The 13,309-nt window shown below is 57.4% G+C and overlaps 2 protein-coding genes across 2 annotated transcripts in view; both read left to right on the top strand.

Moving 5' to 3' along the window:
- LOC311610140 (dipeptidase 2-like) overlaps window positions 1-13,309 on the top strand; it is a 564,319-nt gene that overhangs the window by 284,303 nt on the left and 266,707 nt on the right. The gene's annotated exons all lie outside the window — the stretch shown is intronic.
- The window catches only part of SMPD3 (sphingomyelin phosphodiesterase 3), a 77,434-nt gene that overhangs the window by 50,352 nt on the left and 13,773 nt on the right, over window positions 1-13,309 (top strand). Inside the window, exon 2 of the mRNA XM_084861052.1 lies at window positions 2,664-2,733. The gene's annotated coding sequence lies outside the window, so the exon portion shown is untranslated. The remainder of the gene's footprint in view (window positions 1-2,663; window positions 2,734-13,309) is intronic.

Genomic DNA, 13,309 nt, shown 5'->3' with positions numbered 1-13,309 from the left:
TGGAGACACGCCTGGCCTGACGCCATGACGTGCTGGCCCAGGGAGCAGCCGGGTCCGGCCCCACGGCCGTTTCTGCCGCCCAGGCGGCGTCTCAGGAGAGGTTAGAGGCGTCCAGGAACGCGGCCCGGCTCTTTTTGTCTGGGGACGGCGACTCGCTCAGAGCTGCACGTCCATCAGGGGTCAGCCCAGGTGCCGCCGGTCTGTGGTCCAGGGGCCTGTGGGCTGGAGGCCCCTGCTGGACAGGCAGGCGGGCGCGTGTGCAGGCCACAGCTGGCTCTGCGGACACTGCCTTGCTGTGCTGGGTACACGGCCCACTTTCCGTGCCCGCCCCCTCGGGCCTCCCGGCCCCTCTCCCGCCGCCTACTTAAGAGAGAGGCCCCGAGGCCGCGGGCTCGGGCACCGCCGGCTTCCAGAGCAGGAGAGCAGCGCCACCACAGGCCCCGCACCCGGGATGAGAGGTTCGTCTGTCTCACCAGTTCCTGCCGGTGCGTTTTGAATGATGCTGCTGAGCTGGGGGGTAGCAGGAGCCGATGCTGCTCACCTGGGAGTGGAGGACTGAGATGTGCAGCCGGCAGAGGGAGGCTCTGGAGGAATTTTTCCCATTTCTCATCCCTGACTTGGTGTGATCTTATTTTCAAAAATGGGGAAAGGCTGTAGTTTGTGAAAGGGCAGAGGAGAGCACGTCTGAACCAAGGTCTGGCTCAGAGTATCAACGATCTGACATGGTTTTCTTTTCTTTAAAAAAAAAAAAAAAAAGGTCCTGTAATGTTAAGGTTGTGGAGATTCCATTTCCACTCAGGAAACCCTCCCTAAATAGTTAGTTCCTGCCATTTGATTCTAATTTTAAAAAACACACAGGGGATGTTTTCCAGTGGAGTTTGGTGAGGGAGAGAGGCTGTACAGCTGGTTTGGGGGACAGTGGAGGGAATGTCCCTGACACGGTCGCACTGAGAGGGGAGGAGCAAGTAGAGGGCAGCAGAGCTGAGTCGCCCAGGCCCGACGGCTCAGGAGAGGCCTGCCTCTTGCCAGGGGCCTGCCAGCCTGCGGTCTGGGGCCAGGTGAGCCCAGCAAGAGGGTGAAGGACAGAGGTTCATGCAGGTCGTAACCCTGGCCGATGCCCCAGGGACAGGACCTCCCCTGGAGGCCAGGACAGCAGCTACCCTCTGACCTCTCAGGAGGCTGGGCTCCCCAGGCTGTGGGTGGGAGAAACACCTACCAGATGCTTAGCTCAGAGGAAATAAGCCACGGTGCCGCCATTGAAGCAAGGGCCCGGAGGGGAACACAGGTCACCTCAGGTGGAGCTAGGACCTAGGAGCTCCAACTTCCCTCTTCCTACCCTCATCTGGCAGCACCAAGTGCCCAGGCTCACTTGGTCCTGGCCGTGGCCATTCAGTATTACAGAGGAGGGGCCATCTGAGACCCACGGGTTAAATAACTCGCCCAACGCCATTCATGGCCGGAACCCATGTGTCCCTGGAGCTTCTCTATGTGGATTCCTAGTCAGGAGGGCACCAACTGTTTGCCAAGCGGGGAGTCACTCCCTCCAGTCATTCTGCAAACAGCTCTGGCTTGGGGGCAGAGGTCCTGGGACTCCGGCTTCAGATTCTTCTGAAGCACTTAGTTTGGGTGACTTTACATACAGAACAGGGAATGGTCCAGTGGGGACTTGGGGTGCGGGTGGGAACAGTCTCCCTCCCAGGGATGGGGGGTGGTTAGAGGGCTGTGGGCAGGCAGCGGGACTGGCTGGAGAAGGTGGAGAGCCAAGGAGTGCTGCCCGGGAGCCCTCGCCCGATGGGGGCTCGAATCCAGGGACCAGGGCCAGGAGCTAAGATCGGCTGGAAAGCTGGGGTCTGGACTTAGGACCGGACCAAAGAGCTTGGACTATTTATCTGAAGCCAAAGGGTGAGCTCCGAGGGCTGCCTGGGGCCAGGGGGCAGGGGGTCGGGCCAGAAATCAGGGGGCAGGGCCAACACCTGAGGTCAGGGACCCAGCTAGAAGGGTGGGGCGGGCCAGACAACAGCACCCGCCTAAGAGTGCCCCCTACCCCCTCCTCCGTGGGGCGCCGGTGACTTGGGCAGCAGATCTCAGACCGAGTCTGTAAGCGATGCAGGAAGCTGATAGCAGCCGGCCCCGCCACCCCCACCTCTGCCGAGCCCTTCGCCCTGTGTACTTCCCCTCCCTTATCTGCTGCCAAACCCCCTAGTTCTTCCTCCCCACAGGCCTCCTCCCCCACCCCACCCTGTCCAGGCCTGGTAACCACTGTTCCTGCTCCTGGGCCTGGGCTCGGGGCTCCCCACGCCAGGTATCCCCTGGGGAGAGCGCTGGTGGTTCTGGCCTCACCCATCAGATCAAACCCAGGTCCCACGGGGCAGGAGGTCTGAATTTGCATCTCCCCTCCCCCACCCCGCACACCTCCACCCGCTGCCGGCCTGTCCGAGTGTGTCACACAGACCTCCTCCGTTCCCACCCTCTCCGGCTGCACTAAGTCCACACGGGGACGGTGGGGCCCACACCCTCTCCTCGGCGACATGGAGGGTGCGGCAGGGCCTCCCGCGGCCCGGGTGGGGCCCCCGGGCCCTTGGACCCGGCTCACCTGCGCTGGGCTGCTCTGCTGCGGGTTGTGTTCCAGCCGCCTCTGTAAACCGCTCCTCGTCTCCTTGCAGGTCCTTGACCCCACAGTGACGCCCGCTCTTCAGACAGAAGGAAAAGGAGGTCCCAACGGTCCAGCCTCGGGTAAGACGGGGGCTCCTGGAAAAGGCTGCTTGTTAATGTTTTACTTCAGCGGTGCTGTGTGAGATTGCTTCAGAGAGGGTTCTGCTGCTCAGTTAGAACGTCTGACAACACAGCTCTGGGCTAAGCAATCGGGCAGGCAGTCTGGTTCTATTCCGAAGCAGGCCTCCTGCGGGGTACAATGCCCGCAGAGAGGGTATGTCTGACACACCCCAAGATGGAGGAAATACAAACTCCTGCAATATGTTAAAAAAAAAAAAAAAAGGATTGAGGCAGCATTTCACAAAAATGAAGGAAAACAATTTAAGTATCCAGTAAAGCAGAACCAGATATCGGTACCCAATAAACTTTTAAATTTTATCTTAATGCTAAAAGCCAGAGCTGGTAAGGATGCTGTGAACCAGACACTCTCAAGTGAGTTGGGTGGGAAGCGGTTTGGCAATATGAATCAGAGGCTTTAACCTTTACCTGGTAATTCTACTCGTGAAGCCATCAATAATTCAAAGTTCTGGGCCATTCTCAGGAATAAAAGCAGAAACTTAGCAAAACAGTGACCCCCAACCACGGGGGAAGCTCAGTCCAATGATAAGAACCTTCCCCCTCCCAAATGCTGGCAGATTGAATGTTTTTTGGGGGGTGCCAGGCTGGGGGTAGAGATTTTTGTGGGCCCAACGTGATAAGGACTAGAAGGAAGAACAGAAGAGGAGGTGGGTGAGGCTGGCAGTCCACAGGGAGGGGGGAAGATGACGGGGGTCTTCGCTAAGGCCTCAGGGAGAGGGGGTGACAAGTGTGACCCTCAGGGGGCTGGGGAAAAGAGATGAGGATCTTGTTCTGTGGAGCTTGACGGGGAAGAACAAGCAGAAGGAGGGAGATGGCGCGGGGACTTTCGCACTGTTCCCTGGGAACTTTTCCTGGGTCGGGGGCCTTGGTTCCGGACAGCGCCCATCTATATATTTTGAATACGTTTGCCTACCGTGCGTCTTCGGCCTTGCTGAGAAAGGCAGGGAGGAAAAGGAAACTCGAGTCAGGTGTCCTGCTGTTTTCTGAGTCCGTTTTCTCATCTGTAAGAAGGGCCAGCAGGACCCGCGTAGTTTGTCCCGGGCAGATGCACGTTCTGGGAGGTGTGTGCTGTGTGACATCTGCTCGGATGTCCCCGAGAAATGGATCTGTTGATTCCGCTTGTCTGATGCTCATTTCCAGTCTTCCTCGTGTCCGTGCCATGGACTGCCTCATGGGGACGGAGAAAGGAAAGGAGAGGGGGAATGAGTCTGAGGTCCTGAGCAGGCCGCTGGTGCCCAGAAAGCTGGACTCTAGGTTTGTGGGGGCAGGGCTGACACTTGACAGTCAGTCATCCGGGTTTCTGTTGTGTGCACAACACACAGCTAGGACCAGGTGACGGGATGGAACGCTGGACTGCCTGCAATGGGGACACAGAATTAGAACTCAGATCTTGACTCTCCTAGGACTGGAGGTTGGAGAGATTGGGTGAGCACCTCAGCCCCTCCTCCCCGGGCTCCAGGGCTGCTGGTGTTAGCCATGTGGGCAGAGCCCCTGATCCTGCAGAGACGCCCCACAGGGTCACACATAGGCTGTTCCTCCTTGAGTTGTGAGGGAAGAAATAGACCAACATTGCTGGAGCCTTCTTTCCCAGAGTCCTGTTTCTAGCTGGGTAGATCTGACGGTATGAGGGGCTGGTCACCTTTCTGGTGTGCAGACAACAAACATAATAAAGCATGAAAACTGCCCTCTGGCCAAAACCAGTTTGGCTCAGTGGATAGAGCATCGGCCTGTGGACTGAGGGGTTCCGGGTTTGATCCTGGTCAAGGGCACGTGCCTTGGTTGTGGGCACATCCCCAGTGGGGGGGGGGGGGTGGGTGCAGGAGGCAGCTGGTCGATGTTCCTCTCTTATTGACATTTCTTACTCTCTATCCCTCTCAGTTCCTCTCTGTGTAAAATCAATAAAATATATTTTAAATTTTTTTTAAAAAACCTGCCCTTTGTCCTGAGAGAAATGGCCTGCTTACGCCACGGCCCCCTAGTCATCCCTGGGGCCATAGAGTAGAGGACTGGTAGGGTTTGGCGAAGAGGCCATCACTGTGACTTCCAAACCTTAAGCCCTTCTGTGGAGGCCTTATCCCTTCACACAGATGTGGATGGTGAGGGAACAGCCCCAGTAAAGGCATGGGAGACTAGCAAGGCATGGTGGGAACTGTGCAGGTCAGGGCCAGGAGAGGAGCAGAGCCAGCAGGCCGCTGGGCCTAGCCTGCCCCTTCCTACCCTTTCTTTTCTGCCTCGTGCATCTTCCTGGAGGCCGCTGGGGCCGCCAAAGGGTTTAACGGGGGAGCAACGTAGTCCGACATGGAGCATAGAAAGATCCTACCAGCTTCCAGATGGGCCACAAGAGGGGAGGCCGGCTCAGAGAGACCAGATGGCGGCGGCGGCGGTATCTAGGCGGGAGGGTGAGGCTGGGTGTGGGCATGGCAGGCCCTGGGGATGGAGACAAGGGGTGAGGGAGGCAGAACAGTGGGCTGGTGAGAGGAGGCGGGGAATGGAGGACTGCTCAGGAGACAGAGCGGATGTTGGAGAAGCGGAAGAGGAAGACTGAACTTGTAGGGGGAGATGAAGAGCTGTCCATGAGGTCAGAGGTTAGGAGAGACACCTGGGCTGGCTGTCATCTGGAAACAGGTGACTCAAGGGGGGAAATAGAGGAGAGAAGAAACAAGGGAAGGTCCAGCTCCTAAGGGATGTGCAGGGAAGGAGGGGACAAGGGGCTCTGGGAAGCAGGCAGTCTCAAGTGCAAGAAGGGGACAAGAAGGAGGAGAGACAGATGAGGACCAAGCAGCTTAAGCCTCCTGTGGGGCCGATTTCTTAAAGCAAATCTGATTGAAACTGTACCGACTGGTTTCTCATGGATGCTGACCTCTGTTCTGTTCATTTTCTTTCCAAAGCTTTACCAGACACCATGTCCACCTCCTGTCTAGCAGTGGGGGTGATGCAGGTGGCCTCAAGTTGGGTGGCTGCCGAGACCCCCCAGCCAGCCAGAGGGTCACTCGGCCCTCCCAGAGCGCAAGACACAGGCCCAGCCGGCATGCTAGGCTCTGAGCTATCGCTCGCTGTGGCTCTGGGCCCATGGCCTGCTTGCGGCTAGCTGGGTCTGTATGGTGCAGATGGAATGCTAAGCAGACATTTTAAGCATTTAAGTTAAACAAATCCAACCAGGGATAAACTGTGTCAGTGTGTCAGATTCTCCTCTCAGGCCTATTTTCCACAGCTACTCCTTACCTCCCCCCTCCCCCCAGTCCAACCCTCAGTCTCTTTCTGGCCTGCCGTCTAGGATCTAGCTGTCAGGACTCCCCGAGTGACTCTGCCTCCCTCGTGCCCTTTCTCAGCTCTCTGAGACCTCCTTCCCTTGCTCACTACCGGCTTCACCCACCACCTACCACTTCCCTGTCTCCATACCCTAGGACAGGGGTAGGGAACATACGTATAGGACTCGCAAAGTCATTTGGTCTGGCCCTGCCAAGACATCAGGGGTCAGTTAATTAAATGTTTGACCAAATAGAGCAGGCTAATTTTTAAGTCGATAATTTTGTTTGGCCTGCGGATGATGTTATAAATACCCACATGGCCCTCGGCAGGAAAAAGGTTCCTGACCCTTGCTCTGAGAGGACACCCCCACACTCAACTATGCACGCCTAGAAAGCAAAGGCCCCGCCCCCGGAGATTCCTGGCCCTCGCTGTGAAATATCCCTTACAATCTCAGAGTTGCATCTGACTCATTAGAGATGTGCCCTGAGCATCCCCTGCCTACCAGCTGCTGCCCAGCCCCTCCCCGCGCCAGCCCTGGCATGCGCCTGCCGAGAGATCTTGTCACCCTTTTCAGAGTAGGATTCAACAGCCAAGAGCAGGTATAGACAGGCCTACCACTACCTAAGGGGCAGGATGAATTGGAACCCAGAGCCTCAGAAGGCCTTTGGAAGCAGATTGGGTGGCAGAAATTAGATGGAACTTGCTCTAGACCCATGAAGGACACATGACTAATTCAGTCTTATGCAGACGAGGCTCTAAGTCTCACCCTGTAGGCAGCAGACTCCATCAGCCTCCAATCCCTTCCAGTTATACATTCTGGAGCAGGTCCTGGTCCAAAGGCAGGTTGGAGGCCTCCTCAAGCAAGCAGGTTTGGCCTGAGCTGGGGCATCCTTTCTTAAGGGGAGGTGGTCTTCTGGCTGGTTCTCTCAGAGCCAAGGGTTCCTGTGGTACCCTGTGCAGAGGGAAGACCTCAGTATAGTGGTCGCTCAGAGTCCAAGATCTTTAAAAGGTCTAAGGACAAGAGCCTCAGCTCTCAGTGCTGAGTGAGATCCAATCTTGGCCCAGAAATCTGGCCCTCAGCCCAGCCACCCAGGGCAAGGGTTGATGAGATGCCATTGCCTGATTTTATTTACTCACGAATTTGTGCACAGGTGGGGTCCTGCTGGTCTGCTCTGATCAGGGTGGGGGAGGCCAATTGGGAGTGGGGCCAGCTGGGAGGAGGGGCCATGGGTGGCTGACAAGCTGGCCCTGCCCCCTGGCCAAACTCCCAGTCGAACTCCTAGTCAAGGAGACAATTTGCATATTAGCCTTTTATTATATAGGATTTGCATGGATTTGCTTTTTAATCTCTGCATAAATCCTCCTGGAGGACTCAGTTTGTTAAAATGTTCTTTGCAGAGAAAATGTAAGGCTGGCTGTGAGATGATTCCCATCAGAAGAATGTAGCAAGTCTGTTCTGTTTTAGGAAGGTTTGTTGTCTTCATCTGTGTTCTCTGGTGCCTTGAAATGCCTACACAGCACTCAGCCGGCCAATCCATTCGGGGAGGAAACACTGAGCTTGAAACGAAGCTGAACACCAGGTCTGCATCAGTCATACCATTTGTGTGGACTTGTATTTAAAGTTCTACTCCCACAGAAAGTATGCTGTCATTTCTTCTCAGGCAAAGCAACGTTCCAAGCCTTGTTCGGCTCATGAACCATTAACATCAGCCCTCGTGTCAGGGAAGCGGGGACGTGGCTGGAACAGAGGCCTCACCCCAAAGGAGCAAGATTCCTCCGTCCCTGGTCTCCATCCTTGAGGGGGTCTCCCTGAGGGAGGAGGTGGCACTGGCTGGCTGAGACATGCTGGGGGCTGGCACTCAGTCAGCCATGCAGCATATGCCACAGAGCTCACCTGAGGAGGGGTCTTGACCTGTGGGGGGGTGTTCCAGAATCCCCTGCTTAGGGCTCTTGGCGAGGCTCAGTTCAGGCACAGACCCCAGCACCTGGGGGTCTCAGAGCACCTGAGGAGGAGGCCACGCCCATCTAGATGCCCAGCTGTTGGCATGTGGCCTCCTGATTTGAGCCTCGCGGAGGGATGTTGAAGCCTTCTCTCCGGTAGTCGAACTGCCAGCTCCAGTCCTGCCCCGGAGCTGCCTTGTCAGTGCTCATAGGGAGAAGACCCTGGGAACAGTGATCTCAGACCTGATTTTCACCAGGGAGGAGGCATCACCCCATTTCTCCACCCAGGGATCAGCCTCCCTGAGAGCACAGGGCTGGTGGGAGCCCTGTCGGCTTCCGCTCCCGGCAGACTCTGAACCGACAGGTCTGGCTGCAGGCAGGCTCTTGAGTATAGGTCAAGGGTCCATGGGAAGGAGAGATGATGCTCCAAACGGCTCAGGTGCGGACTCAGGTGCCAGCCACCATCCAGCCTGTTTTTCATGGCCCCCTTTTCAGTCACCAATAGGTGATTCCGGAATGGCAAGCAGTAGAGGGTAGGGTGATCAGATCCCCAAGCTCGGCCCCCTGCTGTGATGGAGCCCATACTCTTAAGGCCCACGTCACTGCAGCACAAGGTTCTAAACCCAGGAGGGCTGCTATTTTCAGCATCAGGTTGGTTTGGGCATCCCTAGCACATATGCCTCCAACCTGGCTGCTCCAGATTTGCTTTCCAGTCACGCAAGAATCAGCTTCATCTGCTTTCTGAGTTCTGACATGGAAACGCCGACGAGGCTGGCTGACTGAAGGAGTGCGCGGAGCTGCGCGCAGCCTGTTCCTATTCTCAGAAACCACATGATGCATTAATAGCTCCCGTGGAAAGTTTCTCTGAAATTTTTATAGCCCCTTCGCCTGCACCTGGCTTCTGCGGAGGCCTGGGACTCGGGCTTGCACAAGCGGCCCACGACCGACAGTTCTACCAAAGGCGGAAGCCCCAGCATGCCCTGCACCACCCTTACCCCTCAACTGGGATAGCAGTGTGCCCTTTTTGTCAAGCAAATGGCCGTCTAAGGAGGAAGCCTGGAGGCTCCAGCTGTCTCTTGGGGGCCTTTGCAGCAGGACTAGTAATAGAAGTATTACTAGAGATGTGGTAGGCACTGTGCTAAGCGCAACACATGCATCGTCTCTAACTGCCCTGAGACTGTTCTTACACGTGCTCAGGAGAAGAGGCCACCACGGCTCAGAGGGTCAGTTAAGCAGTGTGTTCGATATTCAGGGACCTGACCCGTCACCTCTGACACGTGAGTTAGTGTTCAGAATGGCTGCCCGGCTGTCTCCAGAGCGATGCTCGCTGAGCACAAACCAGGGCACCGGGTGAGGAAGGGCCTCCCAGGACTCAGGAGGGGGCCCCTCTTTGCCCTGTTGTGCCACAGGAGGTTTTCATGGAGTAGAACTGATAAGAATTGAGTTTGTAGATGGGATCCCTTTGGTGAGAAGTGGCAGAAAAGCAACTCCAAGTGACTTAGAGCCAATAAGAGGGTAATGTGTTGATTTGTTGACTAGAAAGTCTAGGAGGTATGCTGGCTTCAGGCACAGGGAGTTAAACGATGTCACCATGACTTGGCTTCTCTCCTTCCAGCCCTAATGCTTTTCCCTCTCAAGGAAGGCTCCAGAAGCCTCAGGTTCTTAGCGTTTCCATCTCAGAGGAAATGCTGAGGGGTCCAAGGAGAGCTTGGGTCATGTGAGTATTCAGTTTGAGGTTAGGGGGCTGTGGTGCTGATTGGCCTGGTGTAGCTCACTGCCCTCCCCTTGGATTGGAGTGGGGCTGACAAAAGTGGGCCTGCCCAACCAGAGAGGTGGAGCAGGCGAGGACTAGGGCCTGTGTTGGTGCCTGAGACTCCACTGGAAGCTCCAAGGCTGGGGGGAGGGGGATGTCCTGATGTGCAGACAGACACATGTCTGATTAGAGGGACTGTGGGACTGTATGTAGGAGGGGTAGGGAAGTGAGGGAGGGCTTCGAGGAAGGGGAGGGTGCTTTGGCTCTAGACAGGCATTTGACTCCCACAGCTGTGTTGGCAGGAATCCCACTATGGCACACAGGCCGTGCCACACCCCAGTTCTGCTTCAGGGATGGGGCTTTCAGGGACAAACCTGGATTTGTCTGATGCCCATCACTCAGAAAGGCTCCTCTCAGTCATTCTGTCCTCCCAGCTACGATTTGACTTCAAGTTTCAGCAGCTCTGAGCTCACGTTGCCATGCCAACCCCTCCCCTGCAGGCATCCAGGCAGAAATGGGCCGGCCCCATCTCGGGGCTGCCAGCCAATGTGAGCACATTCTAGTAATTGGATTGGAGCGATCCTCTCGGCCTTTCCTGCGGAAACCTCGGGCTTGGCCCAGCTCCTGCTAGACCTGAGCCTGTGGATGCAAGGAGGATGGGAGGAGGTCCCTCTGCTCCAGGACTGCCCGCCCTGATGCTCGATGGAAGGCTCCATGAGGACCAGGTGGAAGGGCCAGGAAGGGGGGACAGGCCCCATCCTAGCCTCACACGAGGAAGCTCCTGACCCTCATCAACTTCCCAGAAGTTCCCTGAGGCTCAGAGATCCCAAAAGATGATGCAGGCTTTGTCAGAGGGGCCGGCAGAGCTGAGCGTTTGCTCACTTTCCCCTGCAAAAGACATTCAAACTCAGGTCAGCACCCACCCAGGACCCTCTGGCCTCTGCAGCAAGTCTATACACCAGCATGCACGCCAGGCCCATCTCCCAGGGAGATGGGAAAAGGAACGCTGTCTTGGTGCAGTGATGCTGGGCATATAGGAGCAGAGGTCCTATCCACTGCAGCTTGCCCACGAAGGCTGTTGGGGCCCCACCTTCCCCTCCGTCAACACCCAAACAGGCCCCTTTCCTGAGGATGCCCTCCCCAGGGGATGCTAGAGCAGCTTCTTTGCCATTGCTACTGGCTGCTGGGCCCGGGAGTCTGCTGAACAGTCCACAAACCTCCTTCCCACGCTCTGGTGGCTGCAGGCCACAGGTTAGCAACAAGGTATCTGACAGGTCACTGCAGGTCATCAGTGGCCCCACAGGAGCAATATGGTGTGGAGCTTCTTCCTGTCATTGCCCCAGGCCTGCCCCAGAGCGGCTGGGCCCGTGACCTCCCGGGCCCTGCCCATGTCCTAAACCAAGCACTTTTCCTCTCCCTTCTAAATTTAGCATCATCTGGGCTCCCAAACCTCCCTCAGCCAGTTCCCCTTCCACCTGTCAATCTGCAAGCTATGGTGTTCTCCACTTCCACCGTCCATCCTGGCTCCACGGCCCGGTCAGATCTTGCTGCAGGAAGTGGAACAGGTTAGCGAAGGTCAGGGGCTCCGACCTAAACAGGGTAGACAGCATCTCTGAGGACCGGAAGGCCCTTCGGGTCAGTCGGGGGCCTGGGAGCTCAGCAGGTGGGCTCAGGCTGCCCCCAGATCTGTGCCCAGACCAGCTGGTACCGCCTTCAAACTACTGAATCCACAGGCTGGAGAGCAAACAGGGCACACGGGCCAACCTCAGGGTAGGAGAGGCCGAGGAGGCGCAACAAGGACTGGGGAGTGGGGAATGAACAGGGCCAGCCATCTTAGTGGCCTGCCCGGCTTTCATCCTCATGATCATGTGATAGCCCTGGGCGACAGGGATTGCCCCCCTCGGGTCATAGACGAGACAGGGGCTCAGCAAGCCTGACGCCCGTGCCAGATTTCCTTCAGGTCAGCCTGCACCTGGCTCCCAAGCTGAGCGTGCAGCGATGGGGCAGGGACGGGGGGAAGAGGTGCATCTGGGGGTTCCAGTTATAGAGAGGTTGCCCTCTGGTGAGCACTGTATAGCACCCCCACACTGGGACCCCAGCCCAGAATTGGAGACTGTAGTGTGTTAAGCTGAAGGCACCCCGAGCAACCCTGGAAGCCACACTCCAGGATCCACAAGGGATAAACATAGGGGTCATTGTCGGCTATAAAACAGGAATCTGAAAGAATCCAGCCTGAGGGGTGGAGCTGTGACAGCTCAGCACACATGGCCATGGAGGGATCTGTCAGCCCCACCCGATACCCATGGTGGACTTCCCTCGGCCCCGGTGCAGCCCCAGCACAGGCACGCAGAGGACCAAAGCACGGAGGACAGGAAGTGTTCTCCCCAAGGCGGGGACGGAGCCTGGCCTGGGCCACCCACAGGTCCCACCTGCAAGAGCACAGGCAAGAGCAGGGGCCCAGACAGGGGTGCAGGCTGGGTGCCTGTGTGCCCACGTCCTGCCCCGCAGCCCCGGCGAAGACTCCGGCGTTCACGGAGAGGGTGCCAGCCTCCAGTATTTAACGCTCACTCTCCTCTTTCGTGGGGAAAGTATAGATCAGCCTAATTAATGTGCTGTTGTTTGTTTGCCCTCCTTTCATTTCACGGAGACAAAATAACCACAGAGCTTTAGAAACCAGCTCCGCTGGTGGCAAGCCCTTTTGTGCCAACTGCGTCAGCAGCGCCCGGGTACATGCAGGGGCTGCGGGGGGGGGGGGGGGGGCGGAGAAGGGCAAGCAGGCAGCACCCGGAGGCTCCTTCTAGCCAGGGCACTGCTGAAGGGCGGCAGGCAGAGGAGGGGCTCTGGGCAGGGGACCCGGGGCAGCCACGGAGGGTTAGGATGGAGGCGGGAAGGGCTGCGATGCTCAGATCTGCCTCATCTTAGAGGGCTGCCATGGTGGCCGGCATACCTGTTGGCTCCCTGGGCCACCTAACCCAATGATACCTGAGTGGGGACCACAAACACTCCGATGACCAGCCCAGGGGAGGCAGGGCGCTCAGGCCTGGCCACTCACTGTCACTACAGGCAAGGCTGGGGCGGAACCTGCCCAGAGGGTTTCTAGGGCCAGAGCAGGAGTGGGGACGCTGGGCAGCTGAATAGGGAGACACACCTTCTGCACCACCACCACCACCACCCCCAGTCCTGTCCCAGCTAAAACCAAACACCAACCCTGATTCGCCAGCGCCGGGGACGAGCCACTCGGAGATCAGAGGGACTTTCACTCAGGAAGCCTTCGCAAGCGAGGCCACGTTCACCTCTAACTGAGGACCACGGGCCAGTGTGCTTACAGGGCGATGCGGCATGGACAGTACAGACCCTTCTCCTCCTCCCAGAGCCTTCCTCCAGAACTGCCCTCACAGCCAGGGCTCAGCCAAGCTCAAGTCCTCACTCCATGTGACCGTGCCCCTCGGGGCAGACAAGCCCACCTGGGGAAGCCAGGATGGATGGCAATACGGACAGACCCCACCTCCCAGTGGAGCCAGGGCAGAAGTTGGGCCGGGTTGGTGAGACAGGGCATGAACCCCCCTCCCCCCAGCT

This window comes from Pipistrellus hanaki, assembly GCF_964339955.1.
Source record: "Pipistrellus hanaki genome assembly, chromosome: 15".
Classification (NCBI taxonomy): domain Eukaryota; kingdom Metazoa; phylum Chordata; class Mammalia; order Chiroptera; family Vespertilionidae; genus Pipistrellus; species Pipistrellus hanaki.
This window is presented reverse-complemented; position numbering and strand designations above follow the sequence as displayed.